Source organism: Nerophis ophidion, linkage group LG09 (assembly GCF_033978795.1).
Source record: "Nerophis ophidion isolate RoL-2023_Sa linkage group LG09, RoL_Noph_v1.0, whole genome shotgun sequence".
In the NCBI taxonomy this organism is placed as follows: Eukaryota; Metazoa; Chordata; class Actinopteri; order Syngnathiformes; family Syngnathidae; genus Nerophis; species Nerophis ophidion.
In genome coordinates this window covers 9,319,307-9,342,259 of record NC_084619.1, presented here as the reverse complement: position 1 = coordinate 9,342,259, position 22,953 = coordinate 9,319,307, and the positions used below count along the sequence as shown (strand labels likewise).

Here is a 22,953-nt window from a genome sequence, read left to right as displayed (position 1 = left end):
TCCTTCCATCAGTGAGAGCTTTGAATGGTTGACCAAATACTTATTTTCCACCATCATTTATGAATAAATTCCTACAATGTGAATTCCTGGATTGTTTTTTCACATTCTGTCTCTCACAGTTGAATTGTACCTGTGATGAAAATGACAGACCTCTGTCATTATTTTAAGTGGGAGAACTTGCACAATCGGTGGCTGACTAAATACTTTTTTTGCCCCACTGTATTTGTTAAGGCTGTGCCAGTGTGGAATTATGTTTTTTTTTTATAGTTTTACAGCTGTAAAAATATCCTGCAGGTGATACTTTGTCGTCATGTCAAAGTAACGTCTTGATAACAGTAAAAAGTATTTGTCACATTCTCAAAGCCTTCAGAAAGTGTGTGTTGGGTTGAATAAATACGTGGATTTCGTCCACATGTGCAAGACCTTATGTGCTTGAGCCCCATAAAACACAAACAAAATTGTGAATTCATGTTGAAAAGATTCTCCTTCCAGCGTCGTCCGTGAGATTTTGGGGGGAAACAAAAGCCCGTCTGAGTGAGACGACGAAGAAAAGAGGCTTTTTGCAAGCTAAAGAAAAGAAAAGAAAAGTGCGTCGATGCAGCTTAGTTTGTGTGTCAGGTGGGTGGGCGGGGCTAAAGATGGTTAAAGTGTTGGCAATTTTATAAAAAGAGTCGTAATTTTACTTGACAAATGTCAAATTTTTATTAAAAAAACGTAAAAATGTTCGCAATATTATAGTAAAAATCCCAAGAACACCACACCTACTGTGAAGCATGGGGGTGGAAACATCATGCATTGGGGCTGTTTTTCTGCTAAGGGGACAGGACGATTGATCCGTGTTAAGGAAAGTATGAATGGGGCCATGTACCGTGAGATTTTGAGCCAAAACCTCCTTCCATCAGTGAGAGCTTTGAATGGTTGACCAAATATTTATTTTCCACCATCATTTACAAATAAATTCTTTAAAATTCCTACAATGTGAATTTTTTTTTTCACATTCTGTCTCTCACAGTTGAAGTGTACCTATGATGAAAATTACAGACCTCTGTCATCATTTTAAGTGAGAGAATTTGCACAATCGGTGGCTGACTAAATACTTTAATGCCCCACTGTAATATTTTTTAACACTGAAACCAACTAAATGCGTGCATTTTAAGTAAAACCAACATTTTTAGAGTATAATAAGTGTCTTGTTCTTTTTAATAACATTGTTCTTCTAAAAGTTAACCAATAATAAATATAATACTTCTTATCATTAATGCGACATCTTGAACAGGTGCGATAGAAAACGGATGGTTGGATTAAACTGCATGAGAATGTTTTATAATTTGAACGTTATTTTTAAGACTGTGATGAACTTACCAGCGGAATTATTAATTAGTTATTTATCTGAGAGCCAGATGCAGTCATCAAAAGAGCCACATCTGGCTCTAGAGCCATAGGTTCCCTACCCCTGCACTACAGTCTCATAATAAACTGAAAATATCTTTCCGTTAGCCGTGATGCTAATTTTCTCGATGTTAAATCCCAATAATTTATGCTGACAACCTTTGCTGATTTACCTTTTTTGTGATCTGTAAAGTTCAACTAGCAAATACTAAATCAGTGGTTCTTAACCTGGGTTCGATCGAACCCTCGGGGTTCGGGGAGTCGGCCTCAGGAGTTCGGCGGAGCCTCTGCCGTGGAGGTCAAGACACACTCAACTCATCGTGTAAATAAAAATTTCTTCCTATCGAAATATTATGGATACCCCCCCCAAACAATGTTTCCTCTGCTTTGCAGGTGTGTAATTTTTTGAGTTTATGCACTGTGTTGGTTTTTTTCTTTGAACAAGGTGATGCTCATGCACGGTTCATTTTCTGCACCAGTAAAAAGAACATATAACTTTCTTTTGAATTTAAAACTACATTTTTTTTTTCATTAAAAGGGAACATTATCACAATTTCAAAAGGGTTAAAAACAATAAAAATCGTTTCCCAGTGGCTTGTTGTATTTTTTGAAGTTTTTTTCAAAATTTTACCGGTCTCGAATATCCCTAAAAAAAGCTTTAAAGTGCCTTATTTTCGCTCTCTGCGAAGACACTGGCCATTTCCCTGTGACGTCATACAGTGCTGCCAATGTAAACAAACAATGGGAATACCACAGCAAGATATAGCGACATTAGCTCGGATTCAAACTCGGATTTCAGCGACTTAAGCGATTCAACAGATTACGCATGTATTGAAACAGATGGTTGGAGTATGAAAGTATTGAAGAAGAAACTGAAGCTATTGAGCGAATTCATAGTCATAGCATGGCCGAATAGCTGCGTTAGCATCGCCGGTAAAATGAGCGGACCAAACGATCAGGACTTTCGCATCTTTTGACACGGGAGCAACTTAAATCCGTCGATTGGTAAGTGTTTGTTTCGCATTAAATGTGGGTGGAAGGAAACGTAATATAGTTGCAAATGCATCTACAGGTTATCCATACATCTCTGTGCCATGTCTGCTTTAGCACCGCCGGTAAATAGCATGCTAGCATCGATTAGCATAGCATGTTAGCATCGATTAGCTGGCAGTCAACATCAACAAAACTCACCTTTGTGATTTCGTTGACTATCGTTGCAAATGCATCTGCAGGTTATCCATACATCTCTGTGCCATGTCTGCCTTAGCATCGCCGGTAAAATGCGGAGACACTCCGGCACATTCAATGGGGGTCTGGCGGCAGATTTCTTGCCACTTTTGCATCTTCGGGCCAGTGGTGCAACTTGAATCCCTCCCTGTTAGTGTTGTTACACCCTCCGACAACACACCGACGAGGCATGATGTCTCCAAGGTTCCAAAAAATAGTCAAAAAAACGGGAAATAACAGAGCTGTGACCCGGTGTTTGTAATGCGTTGAAATGAAAATGGCGGGTGTATTACCTCGGCGACGTCACATTCTGACGTCATCGCCTCCAGCGCGATAAACAGAAAGGCGTTTAATTCGCCAAAATTCACCCATTTAGAGTTCGGAAATCGGTTAAAAAAATAAATGGTCTTTTTTCTGCACCATCAAGGTATATATTGACGCTTACATAGGTCTGGTGATAATGTTCCCCTTTAAAGAAGGGTTTGGTGAATGCGCATATGACACTTGTAGGGTTCGGTACCTCCACCTAGGTTAAGAACCACTGTACTAAATCAAAAAGTGTAGTTTCCTCTGCCTTCTGTTCTGCTAGCCATTCTGTTGTCATAGAGGAATGTAGGTTATAGTTTGATTTAGCATAATGATTGAGTTTTCATTTATTCATTTAGCCTATTCATTTGTCCTTCAGTAAAATATTTTTAAAGACTACTCCGATTGTTTAGCTGACTATTTATATCTGTGTGTGGCATTGCATTAATGTTTTACAAGCTTCTCATCTTATTCTACGGAATAAGATGAACGGTGTCCAACTTTGAATAATCAAACAAAGGTCAGAATTTCCGAACTTACCGAGGTTAACTTCCTGTGGTAATTTTCCGGAAAGTTTCCAGAAATTTCACGGAAACGTTCCACCCCTTTGCAGCCCTAGTCACAAACAATGTTTGTTGTATCATTTGTTATTTTAGTATTATTATGAATAGTCTGCAGTTCAACAGGTTGCATAATATACAAACCCCGTTTCCATATGAGTTGGGAAATTGTGTTAGATGTAAATATAAACGAAATACAATTATTTGCAAATCCTTTTCAACCCATTTTCAGTTGAATGCGCTACAAAGACAACATATTTGAAGTTCAAACTCATAAACTTTATTTTTTTTTTTTTTGCAAATAATAATCAACTTAGAATTTCATGGCTGCAACACGTGCCAAAGTAGTTGGGAAAGGGCATGTTCACCACTGTGTTACATCACCTTTTCTTTTAACAACACTTTAATGACGGCGCGGCACAGTGGGAGACTGGCCGTGCGCAACCCGAGGGACCCTGGTTCAATCCCCACCTAGTACCAACCTCGTCACGTCCGTTGTGTCCTGAGCAAGACACTTCACCTTTGCTCCTGATGGGTGCTGGTTAGCGCCTCGCATGGCAGCTCCCTCCATCAGTGTGTGAATGTGTGTGTGAATGGTGTCATGCCCGGCTCTGCCGGTTAGTGTTTGGGGCACTTTGGTCCTCCGACCCGCAGGTGGAGCTGTCGGTTGCTGCCGGTTAGTGTTTGGGGCACTTTGGTCCTCCGACCCGCAGGTGGAGCTGGTCTGTGAAGACGTGCAACATCTCAGAGGGCTGCTGATTGGGCGGCCTATAAAAGGCCTCCCATCAGCATGCTCTCTCTCTTTCTCTCTCTCGTCCCACAGGCACATTCGTTTGGTGACCGTATGGTCACGGCAACGACGGCCGGGATTAGCACCACACTAACACCCTTTTGGGACAACACTCATTTACTGATACATTCCTTGGTTAATTCACATTACTGATCACTGATACATGTTGTAAATAAAAGATCTGTTGGCTAAAATGTACAAATCGGTGTGGTCTCCCTTAATGTTACAGCCACTAACAAGCCAGTGGTTGTGACAATGGGTAAATGTGGAAGTAGTGTCAAAGTGCTTTGAGTACCTTGAAGATAGAAAAGCACTATACAAGTACAACCCATTAATCATTTATCATTTATCAATAAACGTTTGGGAACTGAGGAAACTAATTGTTGAAGCTTTGAAAGTGGAATTCTTTCCCATTCTTGTTTTATGTAGAGCTTCAGTCGTTCAACAGTCCCGGGTCTCCGTTGTCGTATTTTACGCTTCATAATGCGCCACACATTTTCGATGGGAGAAGGGTCACGCTGTTGAAACACTTGTCTTGCTGAAATAAGCAGGGGCGTCCATGATAACGTTGCTTGGATGACAACATATGTTGCTCCAAAACCTTTCAGCATTAATGGTGCCTTCACAAATGTGTAAGTTACCCATGCCTTGGGCACTAATACACCCCCATACCATCACAGATGCTGGCTTTTGAACTTTGCGCCTATAACAGTCTGAATGTTTTTTTTTTTGTTTGTTTGTTCTGGAAGACGCCACTTCCTCTTTTTCCATATATTATTTGAAATGTGGACTCGTCAGACCACAGAACACCTTTCCACTTTGCATCAGTCCATCTTAGGTGAGCTCGGGCCCAGCCAAGCCGGCGACGTTTCAGGATATTGTTGATCAATGGGTTTGGCTTTTCATAGTAGAGTTTTAACTTGCACTTACAGATGTAGCGAACAACTGTAGTTACTGACAATGGTTTTATGAATTGCTCCTGAGCCCACGTGGTGATATCCTTTACACACGGATGTCGATTTTTGATGCAGTACCGCCTGAGGGGTCAAAAGTCCGTAATACATCGCTTACTTGTAGTGAGTTCTCCAGATTCTCTGAACTTTTTGATGATTTTACGGACCGTAGATGGTAAAATCCCTAAATTCCTTGCAATAGCTCATTGAGAAATGTTGTTCTAAAACTGTTCGGCAATTTGCTTACAAAGTGGTGACCCTCACCCCATCTTTGTTTGTGAATTACTTAGCATCTCATGGAAGCTGCTTTTATACCCAATCATGGCATCCAACTGTTTCCAATTAGCCTGCACACCTGTTTGATGGGCATTCCTCAACTTTCAGTATTTATTGCCACCTGTCCCAACTTATTTGTCACGTGTTGATGGCATCAAATTCTAAAGTTAATGATTATTTGCAAAAAAAAAAGTTTATCAGTTTCAACATCAACTATGTTGTCTTTGTAGCATATTCAACTGAATATGGGTTGAAAATGATTTGCAAATCATTGTATTTTTTTGTATTTACATTTAACACAATTTCCCAACTAACAGTTCGAGATGCTACCTCAGTAGAAGCATTTAAGTCTCACCTTAAAACTCATCTGTATACTCTAGCCTTTAAATAGACCTCCTTTTTAGACCAGTTGATCTGCCGCTTCTTTTCTTTCTCCTATGTCCCCCCCTCCCTTGTGGAGGGGGTCCGGTCCGATGACCATGGATGAAGTACTGGCTGTCCAGAGTCGAGACCCAGGATGGACCGCTCGTCGGGACCCAGGATGGACCGCTCGCCTGTATCGGTTGGGGACATCTCTACGCTGCTGATCCGCTTGAGATGGTTTCCTGTGGACGGGACTCCCGCTGCTGTCTTGGAGCCACTATGGATTGAACTTTCACAGTATCATGTTAGACCCGCTCGACATCCATTGCTTTCGGTCCCCTAGAGGGGGGGGGTTGCCCACATCTGAGGTCCTCTCCAAGGTTTCTCATAGTCAGCATTGTCACTGGTGTCCCACTGGATGTGAATTCTCCCCGCCCACTGGGTGTGAGTTTTCCTTGCCCTTTTGTGGGTTCTTCCGAGGATGTTGTAGTCGTAATGATTTGTGCAGTCCTTTGAGACATTTGTGATTTGGGGCTATATAAATAAACATTGATTGATTGATTGATATGGAAACATGGTTTGTATATTGTTTTCCCTGTAAGTATGTATACTTGAAATTTACTGGACCATTTTTAAACCGCTGGTACCAGAAACCAATTTCTGCCTGACATCTGCTTCTCATTTAGCACAAATAATTATAATAAGCCTAAACATAGTACGTGTTTACGTTTGCATGAACGTGTTTAAATAAATGAAGGCGGACTAATAAGAAAGACAATACCATTACGGAATGAGGGCAAAAGTGCAACATTGTCATGCTGACGAATGGACGAAACGTGCAAGAAGGCTTGCATGTAGTTAGTCCCTGAGGTCAAAGTTGAGCAAATGAGCATAGATTTTAGCAGAGTGTACGTCATTATGCACAAACACCGCAATCCCTCACACGTTTGTGACCTTCTGCCCATCCCAGCCTGCCCGTGACCTGTGAAATTGTGTGTGTGTGTGTGTGTGTGTGTGTGTGTGTGTGTGTGTGTGTGTGTGTGTGTGTGTGTGTGTGTGCGTGTGTGTGTGTGTGTGTGTGTGTGTGTGTGTGTGTTCTTGTATTTCTACCTTTCTTGAGACATCAACAAGGAAAAGTAACTTCTAAATCATGGTCCCAACACGGAAAACCATTGCATCTAATAGAGAATGTCTCATTTATTACAATTAGGGTGTTCTCAAAAAGGAAGGATTTTTCAAATTTAAATTTTGAAAGTGCTCCCCCTCTGGTCAACATATGAAATAACAAGTGTGTGTAAAAAAAAAACGAACATGTGTAATAATTGTGTGTGTCCATCCATCCGTTTTCTACTGCTTATTCCCTTTGGGGTCGCGGGGGGCGGTGTAGCCTATCTCAGCTACAATCGGGCGGAAGGTGGGATACACCCTGGACAAGTCGCCACCTCATCGCAGGGAAGAAATTGAAATGCGCCCCCTTAGGACAAAATTAATAAAATAAATATGTATATAGAGACATACTGTACGAACTTGAAGTAAATATTGAAGAATAAGAATCAATTACAAACGGAAAAATAAATAAATAAAATAAATGAACTAAAAGCATTATTTTTCTTACAGTGTGTCGACTTTTCTCATATAAAATTGGGAACAATTTCTCCTTTCCGTTTCTGTCATATTGGAATATTTTCTCGTAAAATTATTAATTTTTAATGTAAAATTTTTACTTTTTAATGCAAAATGGTGACATTTGTCATATACAATTATGACTATCACAATATGACAGTGAAAATAGTGAAATTTTTAAAGTAAAATTATGACTTTTGTCATTATTTTGCCGAGTAAAATTCTGACTTTTATTATAATATTGCGGGAAAAAAAATATTTTCTTTTTTATAAAATTTTGACTTTTTTCAAGTGAAATAAAATAGAAAAATAAATAAATGAACTAAAAGCAGTTTTTTTCTCACAGCGTGTCGACTTTTCTCATATAAAATTGGGAACAATTTCTCATATTCTTTCCGTTTCTGCAATATTGCAATATTTTCTCCTAAAATTATTACTTTTTAATGCAAAATGGAGACATTTGTCATATACAGTTATGACTATCACAATATTGCCAATTGTTTGTTGTACTTGTAAAATAGTAAAAAAAAATTAGTAAAATTATGACTTTTGTCATAATTTTGCCAAGTAAAATTAAGATTTTTATTTTAATTTTGTGAAAATTTTTAAGTTTTTTTTTAAATAAAATGTTGACTTTTTTTTCAAGTAAAATTACGACTCTTTTCATAAAATTGCCAACATTTTAAGCTTTTCTTGTGACTGTTATTGAGTACAACTCCAACTTTTATCATAATTTTGCACAAATGTTCAGTTTTTCCTGTAAAATCTGGACTTGCGTTGAGTAACATTATGACTTTCATTATAACACTGCCAAAATTCTATGTTTTTCTTGTGAAATTGCGACCTTTTTCACAAAAAAATTTTTTATATTAGCACAGTAAGTACATATTATTAATGTTGTAAATACAAATATTTATATATCTAGTAAGGGTGGTCCTAAAGAGGTAGGCATTTTTCAGACGTCTCAAGAAGGTAACAAATACAAAAAAGTGTGTGCGCCCCCTCGGGCCGACGTGTAATAAGTGTGTGTAAGAAATTGAAATAGGCCAACATTAATAAAATAAATATGTATATAGAGACACACTGTAAGAACTTGAAATAAATAATAAAAATCAATTAAAAATAGAAAAATAAATAAATGAACTAAATGCAGTCTTTTTCTCACAGTGTGTCGACTTTTCTCATATAAAATTGGGAACAATTTCTCATATTCTTTCCGTTTCTGTAATATTGCAATATTTTCTCCTAAAATTATTACTTTTTAATGCAAAATGGTGACATTTGTCATATACAATTATGACTATCACAATATTGCCAATTGTTTGTTGTACTTGTAAAATAGTGAATTTTTTTAAGTAAAATTATGACTTTTTTCCTAACTTTGCCAAGTAAAATTCAGATTTTTATTATAATATTGTAAAAAAATTTAAGTATTTTTTTAAATAAAATTTTTACTTTTTTTAAGTAAAATTACGACTTTTTTCATAAAATTGCCAACATTTTAAGCTTTTCTTGCGACTGTTAAGTAAAATTATGACTTTTGTCCTAACTTTGCCAAGTAAAATTCAGACTTTTATCATAATATTGCAAACATTTTTAATAATCTTTTTTATAAAATTTTGACTTTTTTCAAGTAAAATTACGACTCTTTTCATAAAATTGCCAACATTTTAAGCTTTTCTTGCGACTGTTATTGAGTACAATTCCAACCTTTTAGCATAATTTTGCACAAATGTTCATTTTTTTCTGTAAAATCTGGACTTGCGTTGAGTAACATTATGACTTTTATTATAAACCTGCCAAAAAAAAGCATTCTTTTTCTCACAGTGTGTCGACTTTTCTCATATAAAATTGGGAACAATTTCTAATATTCTTTTCGTTTCTGTAATATCACAATATTTTTGGGGCGGTATAGCTCGGTTGGTATAGTGGCCGTGCTCGCAACTTGAGGGTTGCAGGTTCGATTCCCGCCTCCGCCATCCTAGTCACTGCCGTTGTGTCCTTGGGCAAGACACTTTACCCACCTGCTCCCGGTGCCACCCACACTGGTTTAAATGTAACTTAGATATTGGGTATCACTACGTAAAAGCGCTTTGAGTCACTAGAGAAAAGCGCTATATAAATATAATTCACTTCCTTTTTCTCGTAAAATTATTACTTTTTCATGTAAAATTATTACTTTTTAATGCAAAATGGTGACATTTGTCATATAAAATGTTGACCATCACAACATTGCCAATTTTTGTTGTACCTGTAAAATACAAAAAAATATTTTAGTAAAATTATGACGTTTGTAATAATTTTGCCAAGTAAAATTCAGATTTTTACTATAATATTGCGAACATTTTTACGTTTTTTTAAATAAAAATTCGACTTTTGTCAAGTAAAATTACGACTCTTTTTATAAAAATGCCAACACTTTAACCTTTTCCTGCGATTGTTATTGAGTACAATTCCAACTTTTATCATAATTTTACACAAATGTTCAGTTTTTCCTGTAAAATCTGGACTTGCGTTGAGTAACATGATGACTTTTTTTATAACACTGCCAAAATTCTATGTTTTTCTTGTGAAATTGTGACCTTTTTCACAACAAGCTTTTTTATATTAGCACAGTAAGTACATATTATTAATGTTGTAAATACAAATATTTATATATCTAGAAAGGGTGGTCCTAAAGAGGTAGGCATTTTTTGTAGGTCTCAAGAAGGTAATAAATACAAAAAAGTGTGTGCGCCCCCTAGGGCCAACGTGTAATAAGTGTGTGTAAGACATTAAAATACGCCCCCTTAGGCCAAAATTAATCAAATAAATATGAATATAGAGACACACTGTAAGAACTTGAAGTAAATAATGAAGAATAAAAATCAATTACAAACAGAGAAATAAATAAATGGATAAACTAAATAAACTAAAAGCAGTCTTTTTCTCACAGTGTGTCAACTTTTCTCATATAAAATTGGGAACAATTTCTCATATCGCAATATTTTTGGGGCGGTATAGCTCGGTTGGTAGAGTGGCCGTGCTCGCAACTTGAGGGTTGCAGGTTCGATTCCCGCCTCCGCCATCCTAGTCACTGCCGTTGTGTCCTTGGGCAAGACACTTTACCCACCTGCTCCCGGTGCCACCCACACTGGTTTAAATGTAACTTAGATATTGGGTTTCACTATGTAAAGCGCTTTGAGTCACCAGAGAAAAGCGCTATATAATTCACTTCACTTTTCTCGTAAAATTATTACTTTTTCATGTAAAATTATTACTTTTTAATGCAAAATTGTGACATTTGTCATATAAAATTTTGACCATCACAATATTGCCAATTTTTTGTTGTACCTGTAAAATAGTAAAAAATATTTTAGTAAAATTATTACGTTTGTCATAATTTTGCCAAGTAAAATTCATATTTTTACTATAATATTGCGAACATTTTTAAGTTTTTTTTAATAAAAATTCTACATTTGTCAAGTAAAATTACGACTCTTTTTATAAAATTGGCAACACTTTAACCTTTTCTTGCGACTGTTATTGAGTACAATTCCAACTTTTATCATAATTTTGCACAAATGTTCAGTTTTTCCTGTAAAATCTGGACTTGCGTTGAGTAACATTACGACTTTTATTATAACACTGCCAAAATTCTATGTTTTTCTTGTGAAATTGTGACCTTTTTCTCGTGTAATTTTTCACACCAAGCTTTTTAATATTTGCATAGTAAGTATGTATTATTAATGTTGTATATACAAATATTTATATATCTAGAAAGGGAGGTCGTAAAGAGGTAGGCTTTTTTCGGAGGTCTCAAGAAGTTAACTAATACAAAAAAGTGTGTGTGTGTGTGTGTGTGTGTGTGTGTGTGTGTGTGTGTGTGTGTGTGTGTGTGTGTGTGTGTGTGTGTGTGTGTGTGTGTGTGTGTGTGTGTGTGTGTGTGTGTGTGTGCAACAAGGAAATGGATGTATTCATGGGCGAAAGCTGGTGTTTCTACATGTCTGTGTGAATCTCTCAATCAAGTCTTTGTACATGCACCGTCTTTCCTAATAATTGTGCGTCTTTGTGTGATAAACGTGTACGTAAATGCACCTTTTTGATGATTTTCTGTGTGCCGGTGAGTGTGTTTCCATGCAGCTATAAATCTCAGCACTGACGTGTTGGTTCAGTAGGGAGACGGCAGGTTTGGGACACACTGATGGTCTCCACAGATGGTATCAGGACCCCCTCCCGGGGGAGGACCCTTACTCCACCTATTAATTTATTCATTTTCCACTGCAGGCACGGACAGAGGCCAATGTGATTGTTTCCGAAAACTTAAGTCCCGAGGGGTCAACTTGGGTGTTTTCTTATCCAGTCGAAGTCTTTTTGCTCCTAACTATTCTGTGGAAAGAATAGATGGGTCCTCCTGCTCCTGTATCCTTGTGCCTTGGTAGATGGAAACAAACATTTTAGAGGAATGACAAGAATGAATTGATTCATAAAGTGATCAAATTAGTTTATAAAAGCGCTACCTTTTTTTTTAATCACATCCACGGGAGCCTGCATTCTCGTTGTCTCTCCTTTGACAAATGGACAACGTTTTTGGCCAAGTAGAATCACAGCTGACCTCGACATTCCAAAGTTCTATTGCCGTCTGAGAAGTGTTGTATCCGAAATAGCTGCAATCTCTTTCTCTTAAGGCAGGGGTCTCAAACACGCGGCCCGCGGGCCAGTTGCAGCCCACGAGACGTTGTTTTGTGGCCCGCGAGTTTTAAATGAATGGCGTTTACTCCGTCATACTTGTACACCCTCGAATTTTCCGGTATGACTATATAATCGCACTAAAACAATAGTAACACAATAAGCAGATAAGGGATTTTCCAGAATTATCCTGGTAAATGTGTCTAATAACATCTGAATCGCTCCCACTGCCGTCGCCTTTTTTTTTTATATTTAATTCTTTTATAGTGCTTCACTCTCACTTTCCTCATCCACGAATCTTTCATCCTCGCTCAAATTAATGGGGAAATCGTCGCTTTCCCAGTCCGAATCGCTCTTGCTGCTGGTGGCTATGATTATAAACAATGTGAGGATGTGAGGAGCCCTACAACCCGTGACGTCACGCGCACATCGTCTGCTACTTCCGGTAAAGGCAAGGCTTTTTTATTAGCGACCAAAAGTTGCGAACTTTATCGTGGATGTTCTCTACTAAATCCTTTCAGCAAAAATATGGCAATATCGCAAAATGATCAAGTATGACACATAGAATGGACCTGCTATCCCCGTTTAAATAAGACAATCTCATTTCAGTAGGCCTTTAAGTAAAGTTCTCCACCATTGCTAACAACAACCACAATACTAAAAATAACAACTGCGACTGACCAAAAAAGGAGAAGAAATGCTGTGTCATTAAATTAGCCGTGAGAGACTAGGATCATAACAACGGCCCACAAAAGGAACCTTGGGGAACACCACAGATACAGTAAAATCTTGACAGTGTCTTAAAACCCACAGAGGAATATTTATCAATCAATCAATCAATGTTTATTTATATAGCCCCAAATCACAAATGTCTCAAAGGACTGCACAAATCATTACGACTACAACATCCTCGGAAGAACCCACAAAAGGGCAGGGAGAATTCACATCCAGTGGGACGCCAGTGACAATGCTGACTATGAGAAACCTTGGAGAGGACCTCAGATGTGGGCAACCCCCCCCCCCCCCTCTAGGGGACCGAAAGCAATGGATGTCGAGCGGGTCTAACATGATACTGTGAAAGTTCAATCCATAGTGGCTCCAACACAGCCGCGAGAATTCAGTTCAAGCGGATCCAAGACAGCAGCGAGAGTCCCGTCCACAGGAAACCATCTCAAGCGGAGGCGGATCAGCAGCGTAGAGATGTCCCCAACCGATACAGGCGAGCGGTCCACCCTGGGTCCCGACGAGCGGTCCATCCTGGGTCTCGACTCTGGACAGCCAGTACTTCATCCATGGTCATCGGACCGTACCCCCTCCACAAGGGGGGGGGGGACATAGGAGAAAGAAAAGAAGCGGCAGATCAACTGGTCTAAAAAGGAGGTCTATTTAAAGGCTAGAGTATACAAATGAGTTTTAAGGTGACACTTAAATGCTTCTACTGAGGTGGCATCTCGAACTGTTACCGGGAGGGCATTCCAGAGTACTGGAGCCCGAACGGAAAACGCTCTATTTATTTAGTTATGTGTAAAGTCCTACAGGGTTTCATCCAAGCATCTCATGACAACAATTTTATAAAATACAATCCTCTGCCTGCCCTTAATGAACTGGACTCTCACATTATCATAAATAGTTTGCAAAAACTGTACCCACTTGTCATCCATTGCAACCTGTCATCCAGGGTGTGGGTTCATACCATTGATTTCATTGTGGTTTGGCAGCGCTTTGAGGCACCTATGATTTAGGGTTATTTAAATAATATTTTATTGTTTATTGATTGATTGATTTATGTATTTAATATACTGAACAAAAAAATAAATGCAATACTTTTGTTTGTGCTGCCATTTTTCATAAGTGGAACTCAAGGATCTAAAACTTTTACTATACACGCAAACTACCTGTTGCTCTCAAATATTGTTCACAAATCTGTGTTAGTGAGCACTTATTCTTTTCCAAGCTAATCCCTCTCACCTCACAGGTGTGGTTTATAAAGACGCAGATTAAGCAGCATGATTATTGCACAGGTGTGCCTGAGACTGCCCACCATAAAAGGCCACTCTGAAATGAAGTGAAATTATATTTATATAGCGCTTTTTCCTCAAGGGACTCAAAGCGTTTTACATAGTGAAACCCAATATCTAAGTTACATTTAAACCAGTGTGGGTGGCACTGGGAGCAGGTGGGTAAAGTGTCTTGCCCGAGGACACTACGGCATTGACTAGGATGGTGTAAGCGGGGATCGAACCTGCAACCCTCAAGTTGCTGGCATGGCCGCCTTACCAACCGAGCTATACTGCTAAGTGCAGTTTTATCACACAGCACAATGCTTACAGATGTCACAAGTTTTGAGGGAGCCTACAGTCGGCCTGCTGACTCTAGGAATGTCCACCAGAGTTGTTGCGAGTGGATTAAATGTTCATTTCTCTACCATAAACCGTGTCCAAAGGCGTGTCAGAGAATTTGGCAGTACATCCAACCGGCGTCACAACCGCAGACCACGTCTAACCACACCAGCCAACACACTTTTAAAATAAAAAGAACCACTTGAATATATGGTATTTATGTAGAATATGTACAGCAGCAGTTGAGATTAACAGGCGTGAGCGTTCACAGGTGACAGGCCAGACAGACGAACTTTATTTATAAAAACGGACTGTCGTCTTTATTTTACTGTACATGTGCAATATGTGTTCATATATGTCTTTTATGTGAGCACTTAAATGTGTGTGTGTGTGTGTATGTCACTCAAAGGGAGACTCTTTTCGGCTCCAGGAGAGTTGGGTTACATATGGAAAGGCAAACTAAGTATACGTGTTTATGGGGGGTTTTCTACAGTATTTTTCTAGTACTACATTTTATGAACATGTTGTCAGATTAACATCTATTTGAGTTAATGTCGTACATGTTGGCAGGGAGAGATGTGGGTATTTTTCTCCTTTTTTGGTGTGTGCTTGAGTGTGTATTGTACGGGTGTTCTTGTCTTTATATCTTTGAGTCCCAGGTTACGTACCTTTTTAATGCGAGGACATTTTTCTTCACATTTTGACCGGACCACACCGGCAAAAATGCTCAAATCAGCTCGTTTGACCTCATTAGTGTTGGTGTGTGTGTGTGTGTGTGTGTGTGTGTGTGTGTGTGCTCACGCTGCTCCCTCATCAGGCCCTTATTAACCACACCAAGTGACCTTTTAGGAGGTGTTGATGGGTGTGTGCTGGATCCTGCCAACTTTCTGCCCCTCTTTTCTCGCTGCTTTGAACGCCTGAGCTACAATGAGCCTTTTTTTTCTGCATGGAAGCTCATTCAACGACAAAGAATACTCATTTTATAAATTAAATATAATTTTTTTTTTTACCGATCGCACAATCACAAACAGTTTTGACCCGTATGAACATCCATCCATCCATTTTCTACCGCTTATTCCCTTTTGGGGTCGCGGGGGGCGCTGGCGCCTATCTCAGCTACAATCGGGCGGAAGGTGGGGTACACCCTGGACAAGTCGCCACCTCATCGCAGGGCAAACACAGATAGACAGACAACATTCACACTCACTTTCACACACTAGGGTCAATTTTAGTGTTGCCAATCAACTTATCCTGAAATAATTTTGAGTGTAATTGTGTCAAATTACTTCGCTTGAACAACGGCATACAAAATGTTGAAAATTAGCCAAAAAATGCACCTGGATTGTGTTGCAAGTTTTTTTTTTTCCAGACCAACGAAACCATGGTTAAGCTGTTAGTGCAGGGGTCGGGAACCTTTTTGGCTGAGAGAGCCAACAATCCAAATATATTAAAATGTATTTCCGTGAGAGCCGTATAATATTTTTTTCAACACTGAACACAACTGAAAGCGTGTATTTTTAATTAAGACCAACATTTCTAGATTATAATAGGTCTCTTATTCTTTGTAATAACATTGTTATTCTGAAGCTAACTGTGGAGGGGGTGTGGCCTGCGGGACCGCAGCGAAGCGGTTTGTTGCCAGGACCAGGCTCGAAATCAGCAACAGGTGCATAGAAGGCCCACCTGGTCCTTTTTATCTAATTTATAAGCAGCAGCCAGGAGGAGAGACGGCGTAGGGGCTGGAGCCAGAGTGCGAGCGAGAACGAAAGAGGAAAAAGACAATTGCTGGAAAGCAACTGAGAGACTTATTGAAAAATAAAAAAAAATATTGTAGCACTGAAACAGGCTCTCATGTCGGTGCTTGGTGGTCTGAAGAACCCCCAGGAGGGCAAACCCTAAACTAACCGATAATAAATAAATCACTTCTTACCCTTATTGCAACTTCTTGAACAAGTGCGGTGGAAAAAAAGGATGGATGGATTCAAATGCATGAGCATGTTTTATATTTTGAACATTATTTTTAACAGTCTCAGCTCAGATTTATCCGAGAGCCAGGTGCAGTCATCAAAAGAGCCACATCTGGCTCGCGAGCCATAGGTTCCCTACCCCTGTGTTAGTGACTCCATCAGTCAGATTGACTTGATTGATTGATTGAAACATTTATTAGTATATTGCACAGTATAGTACAGTGATTCTTAAATGGGGGTAGTTGAAGGTTTGCCAAGGGGTACGTGAGATTTTTAAAAAATATTCCAAAAATAGCAACAATTCAAAACTCCTTTATAAATATATTTATTGAATAATACTTCAACAAAATATGAATGTAAGTTCATAAACTGTGGAAAAAAAACAACAATGCAATATTCAGTGTTGACAGCTAGATTTTTTTGTGGACATGTTCCATAAATACTGATGTTTTTTGTGAAGAAATGTTTAGAATTAAGTTGATGAATCCAGATGGATCTCTATTACAATCCCCAAAGAGGGCACTTTAAGTTGTTGATTACTTCTATGTGTAGAAATCTTTATTTATAATTGAATCACTTGTTTATTTTTCAACAAGTATTTAATTATTTGTATATATATTTTTTCCAAATAGTTCAAGAAAGACCACTACAAATGAGCAATATTTTGCACTGTTATACAATTGAATAAATCATACTTTTTTATTTCTTTTTTTCAACCAAAAATGCTTTCCTCTAATTAGGGGGTACTTGAATTAAAAAAAATGTTCACAGGGGGTACATCACTGAAAAAAGGTTTAGAACTACTGAATTATTGAATTAAGTTATGTTTATATAATAATGCGATCCAAAATGGGTTTTAAAAATGACATTTTTAGTTATTTAGAATTGCCATTTAAGATAAATTTCAGCAACAAAAATGACAATTTGAATATTTTTATTACCCTGAGTGGCTTCTGCCAAATACTCTCTTTGCTATTGCACTATATTGGCAAAAAAACAATACTACGAGGTCCTGAAGAAATGTTTAGAATTAAGTTGATGAATCCAGATGGATCTCTATTACAATCCCCAAAGAGGGCACTTTAAGTTGATGATTACTTCTATGTGTAGAAATCTTTATTTATAATTGAATCACTTGTTTATTTTTCAACAAGTATTTAATTATTTGTATATATATTTTTTCCAAATAGTTCAAGAAAGACCACTACAAATGAGCAATATTTTGCACTGTTATACAATTTAATAAATCATACTTTTTTATCTCTTTTTTTCAACCAAAAATGCTTTGCTCTGATTAGGGGGTACTTGAATTAAAAAAATGTTCACAGGGGGTACATCACTGAAAAAAGGTTGAGAACTACTGAGTTATTGAATTAAGTTATGTTGATATAATAATGCGATCCAAAATGGGTTTTAAAAATGACATTTTTAGTTATTTAGAATTGCCATTTAAGATAAATTTCAGCAACAAAAATGACAATTTGAATATTTTTATTACCCTGAGTGGCTTCTGCCAAATACTCTCTTTGCTATTGCACTATATTGCACTATATTGGCAAAAAAACGATACTACGAGGTCCTGAAGAAAGGTTTAGAATTAAGTTGATGAATCCAGATGGATCTCTATTACAATCCCCAAAGAGGGCACTTTAAGTTGATGATTACTTCTATGTGTAGAAATCTTTATTTATAATTGAATCACTTGTTTATTTTTCAACAAGTATTTAATTATTTGTATATATATTTTTTCCAAATAGTTCAAGAAAGACCACTACAAATGAGCAATATTTTTGCACTGTTATACAATTGAATAAATCATACTTTTTTATTTCTTTTTTTCAACCAAAAATGCTTTGCTCTGATTAGGGGGTACTCCATCCATCCATTTTCTACCGCTTATTCCCTTTCGGGGTCGCGGGGGGCGCTGGCGCCTATCTCAGCTACTTGAATTTAAAAAAAAATTCACAGGGGGTACAACACTGAAAAAAGGTTGAGACCCACTGAATTATTGCATTAAGTTATGTTGATATAATAATGCGATCCAAAATGGGTTTTAAAAATGACATTTTTAGTTATTTAGAATTGCCATTTAAGATAAATTTCAGCAACAAAAATGACAATTTGAATATTTTTATTACCCTGAGTGGCTTCTGCCAAATACTCTCTTTGCTATTGCACTATATTGGCAAAAAAACGATACTACGAGGTCCTGAAGAAATGTTTAGAATTAAGTTGATGGATCCAGATGGATCTCTATTACAATCTCCAAAGAGGGCACTTTAAGTTGTTGATTACTTCTATGTGTAGAAATCTTTATTTATAATTGAATCACTTGTTTATTTTACAACAAGTTTTTAGTTATTTCTATATCTTTTTTTCCAAATAATTCAAGAAAGATCACTACAAATGAGCAATATTTTGCACTGTTATACAATTTAATAAATCAGAAACTGATGACATATGCTGTATTTTACTTCTTTATCTCTTTTGTTCAATTAGGGGGTACTTGAATTAAAAACATTCTCACAGGGTGGTACATCACTGAAAAAAGGTTGAGAACCTCTGGTTTAGTACATATTCCGTACAATTGACCACTGAATGGTAACACCCGAATAAGTTTTTCAACTTGTTTAAGTCAGCATTAATATTGTCATTATTTGCCATTTAATGGGACTTATGTGGGCTCTGTACCGCGGATGTCGTTGTGGCTTGTGCAGCCCTTTGAGACACTTGTGATTTAGGGTTATATAAATAAACATTGATTGACTGATTGATTGACTTAACATATTTGGAAAAGTACAAACGTTTCCAAACACTGGAGAAAAATATATTTGTTTATAGCAGTGCTTCTTAAAGGCCTACTGAAATGAGATTTTCTTATTTAAACGCGGATAGCAGGTCCATTCTATGTGTCATACTTGATCATTTCGCGATATTGCCATATTTTTGCTGAAAGGATTTAGTAGAGAACATCGACGATAAAGTTTGCAACTTTCGGTGCTAAGAGAAAAGCATCTTGGGGTCGCTACTACTTCTGCCATGCGAGTTTGTGACATATTTTTCTCTATAAATGTTGGTCTTAATTAAAATGCAGACATTTAGTTGTATTCAGTGTTAAAATATATTTTATGGCTCTCACGGAAATACATTTTAAAATATTTGGCTTGAATGTCTCTCGCAGCCAATAAGGTTCCCGACCCCTGGTCTATAAGAGTGTTATAAGTACACCTCTGCATAATATTTTAGCCTTCTTAAAATTGAAAAAAACAACACACTGGTCTTTCCTCGTCTGCTACCGTAGTCACGGAGACGGCAAGTGTTACATGCACTGTGTCAAAAAAAAAATGTTGCGCCTGTTCGGCATTGTGATGCCGGGTTCGATTCCCTCGAGGATTGCGTCAAGTGAACACAGCAAAGGTAAGATATAAACAATTTATTTAACGAAAAGGATCTCTGAAACAAAACACTGGTGCTAATAAAAGGCAAACCAAAGACGCTAGCATAAAAGCTAGGATATACAACAATGAGAAATAAACTGGCACGTAGGCACATAAAAGAGTAAAAAAAAACATATAGCATGAGAGCTGGAATGAACAAATGGCTGAGCGTGAAAAGCTAGCGAGAATATACAGACTTGACAGAGTACAGGCGTAACTCGTTGCGGGAAAGCAAATCATGAACCCGGAAAGAATAATGAATAGGGTCGGGCTTAAATAGGGAAGTAATCAAAAGTGACAGGTGTGCAGAAACCGTGATTAGCAGGTGGGATCAACGAAGCGACCATGGTGACTGACTAAACAGGAAGTAAGAGGGTAGTACGACGGAGTGATACGAAAATGCAACAATAAACCATAATATGGGAAGATCGGAGTACGGATCTTAACAAAAAAAGCATGTTTCCCTGGCATCGCACCCCGCTCATCCCTGCTCCAATGTTTGTGAAGGACGGATTTACAAACCCCGTTTCCACATGAGTTGGAGCGACCAACTGTATTTAGTGACAGTGCTTTTCTGAAGTGTTCCTGAGCCCATGTGGTGATATCCTTTAGAGATTGATGTCGGTTTTTGATACAGTGCCGTCTGAGGGATCGAAGGTCATGGTCATTCAATAGTGCTTTCTGGCCATGCCGGTTATGTGGAGTGATTTCTCCAGATTCTCTCAACCTCTTGATGATATTATGCGCCGTAGATGTTGAAATCCCTAAATTTCTTGCATTTGCACTTTGAGAAACGTTGTTCTTAAGACTGAGTGTTTTTGGGGAAGCTGTTTGTATACCCAATCATGGCACCCACCTGTTCCCAAATAGCCTGCACACCTGTGGGATGTTCCAAATAAGTGTTTGACGAGCATTCCTCAACTTTATCAGTATTTATTGCCACCTTTCCCAACTTCTTTGTCACGTGTTGCTGGCATCAAATTCTAAAGTTAATGATTATTTGCAAAAAGAAAAATGTTTATCAGTTTGAACATCAAATATGTTGTCTTTGTAGCATATTCAACTAAATATGGGTTGAAAAGGATTTGCAAATCATTGTATTCCGTTTATATTTACATCAAACACAATTTCCCAACTCATATGGAAACGGGGTTTGTATAAGGATGAATGAATGAAAACAAAACAAGTCGGTGAACGATACCCAAAGGATAGATAAGACAAATAATAACACAATTCCAAGCAATATTCTTAAAAAAAAATCAAATATACTTTATTCATTTACATTCTGCAAAAAAAAAACAACAGAACAGCAACTGATTATAAAAAAATAGTCAAGGTTAAATTTCATCCTTTATTGCGACAGGAACAGTGAATTTGGTCGTTAAGTATGTATGTGTTGAAGTATGAGATCTGCTTTCAAACCACAGAAGCAAATTAGAATAACAAAGTACAAAAAAAGGAAACATTTAAAGAGAGATTTCATTTAAAAAAAAAAAAAAAAACGAGTGCCGCTGAGATTGTTGGCTCTGTCTAGAGTCTCTTTACTTGTCTTCTTGCAAGGAACATTCTTTCTTTCTTCCATTTCAAAATAATGTGGAAGTTTTCATTTCTCCAGTCAGTGCCAATATCATCCAGTCCATGTGTCTCCCAGCGCTTTGTCTTCCTCCTCTGTTATTCTTCCCTTCCAACGGGGAGAAACGGTTTCCTAATTGTCTAAGCGAACTGAATTACCTAATTCTTGCACGTAATTACATTTATGTCTACTTTCGGGTTCTTCCTGGGACATTTGTGCTGCACGGCCCATTGCACAGTCCACCTGTAGCAAATCACTGCTGCAATTTAAAAGAAATAAAACCCTCCCTCAAAAATCATTACGTAATCGAACATGATTCCACCTGGAATTGTGACTGATTAAAGGCCTACTGAAAGCCACTACTACCGACCACCTGATAGTTTATATATCAATGATGAAATATTAACATTGCAACACATGCCAATACGGTCAATTTAGTTGACTAAATTGCAATTTTAAATTTCGCGCGGAAGTATCATGCTAAAACGTCGCGGTATGATGAGGCTAAGTGCGCGTGACTGTCACACATTGTAGAGGATATTTTGTTCCAGCACCGTTCATTGCATAATTCCACAGTATTATGGACGTCTGTGTTGCTGAAACTTTTGCAATTTGTTCATTGAATAATGGAGACGTCAAAGAAGAAAGCTGTAGGTGGGAAGCGGTGTATTGCGGCAGCCTTAAGCAACACAAACACAGCCGGTGTTTCATTGTTTACATTCAATCAATCAATCATTCAATGTTTATTTATATAGCCCCAAATCAGAAATGTCTCAAAGGACTGCACAAATCATTACGACTACAACATCCTCGGAAGAACCCACAAAAGGGCAAGGAAAACTCACACCCAGTGGGCAGGGAGAATTCACATCCAGTGGGATGCCAGTGACAATGCTGACTATGAGAAACCTTGGGAGAGGACCTCAGATGTGGGCAACCCCCCCCTCTAGGGGACCGAAAGCAATGGATGTCGAGCGGGTCTAACATGATACTGTGAAAGTTCAATCCATAGTGGCTCCAACACAGCTGCGAGAGTTCAGTTCAAGCGGATCCAAGACAGCAGCGAGAGTCCCGTCCACAGGAAACCATCTCAAGCGGAGGCGGATCAGCAGCGTAGAGATGTCCCCAACCGATACAGGCGAGCGGTCCATCCTGGGTCCCGACGAAGCGGTCCATCCTGGGTCTCGACTCTGGACAGCCAGTACATCATCCATGGTCATCGGACCGGACCCCCCTCCACAAGGGAGGGGGGGACATAGGAGAAAGAAAAGAAGCGGCAGATCAACTGGTCTAAAAAGGAGGTCTATTTAAAGGCTAGAGTATACAGATGAGTTTTAAGGTGAGACTTAAATGCTTCTACTGAGGTAGCATCTCGAACTGTTACCGGGAGGGCATTCCAGAGTACTGGAGCCCCGAACGGGAAAACGCTCTATAGCCCGCAGACTTTATTTGGGCTCTAGGAATCACTAATAAGCCGGAGTC

The 22,953-nt window shown here is 38.2% G+C and overlaps 1 long non-coding RNA gene across 1 annotated transcript in view; it reads right to left on the bottom strand.

The window, feature by feature from the left end:
- Positions 1-21,143: 21,143 nt before the first annotated feature.
- The window catches only part of LOC133558980 (uncharacterized), a 153,459-nt gene continuing 151,649 nt past the window's right edge, over positions 21,144-22,953 (bottom strand). Inside the window, exon 2 of the long non-coding RNA XR_009808073.1 lies at positions 21,144-21,844. This is a non-coding gene — a long non-coding RNA (uncharacterized LOC133558980). The remainder of the gene's footprint in view (positions 21,845-22,953) is intronic.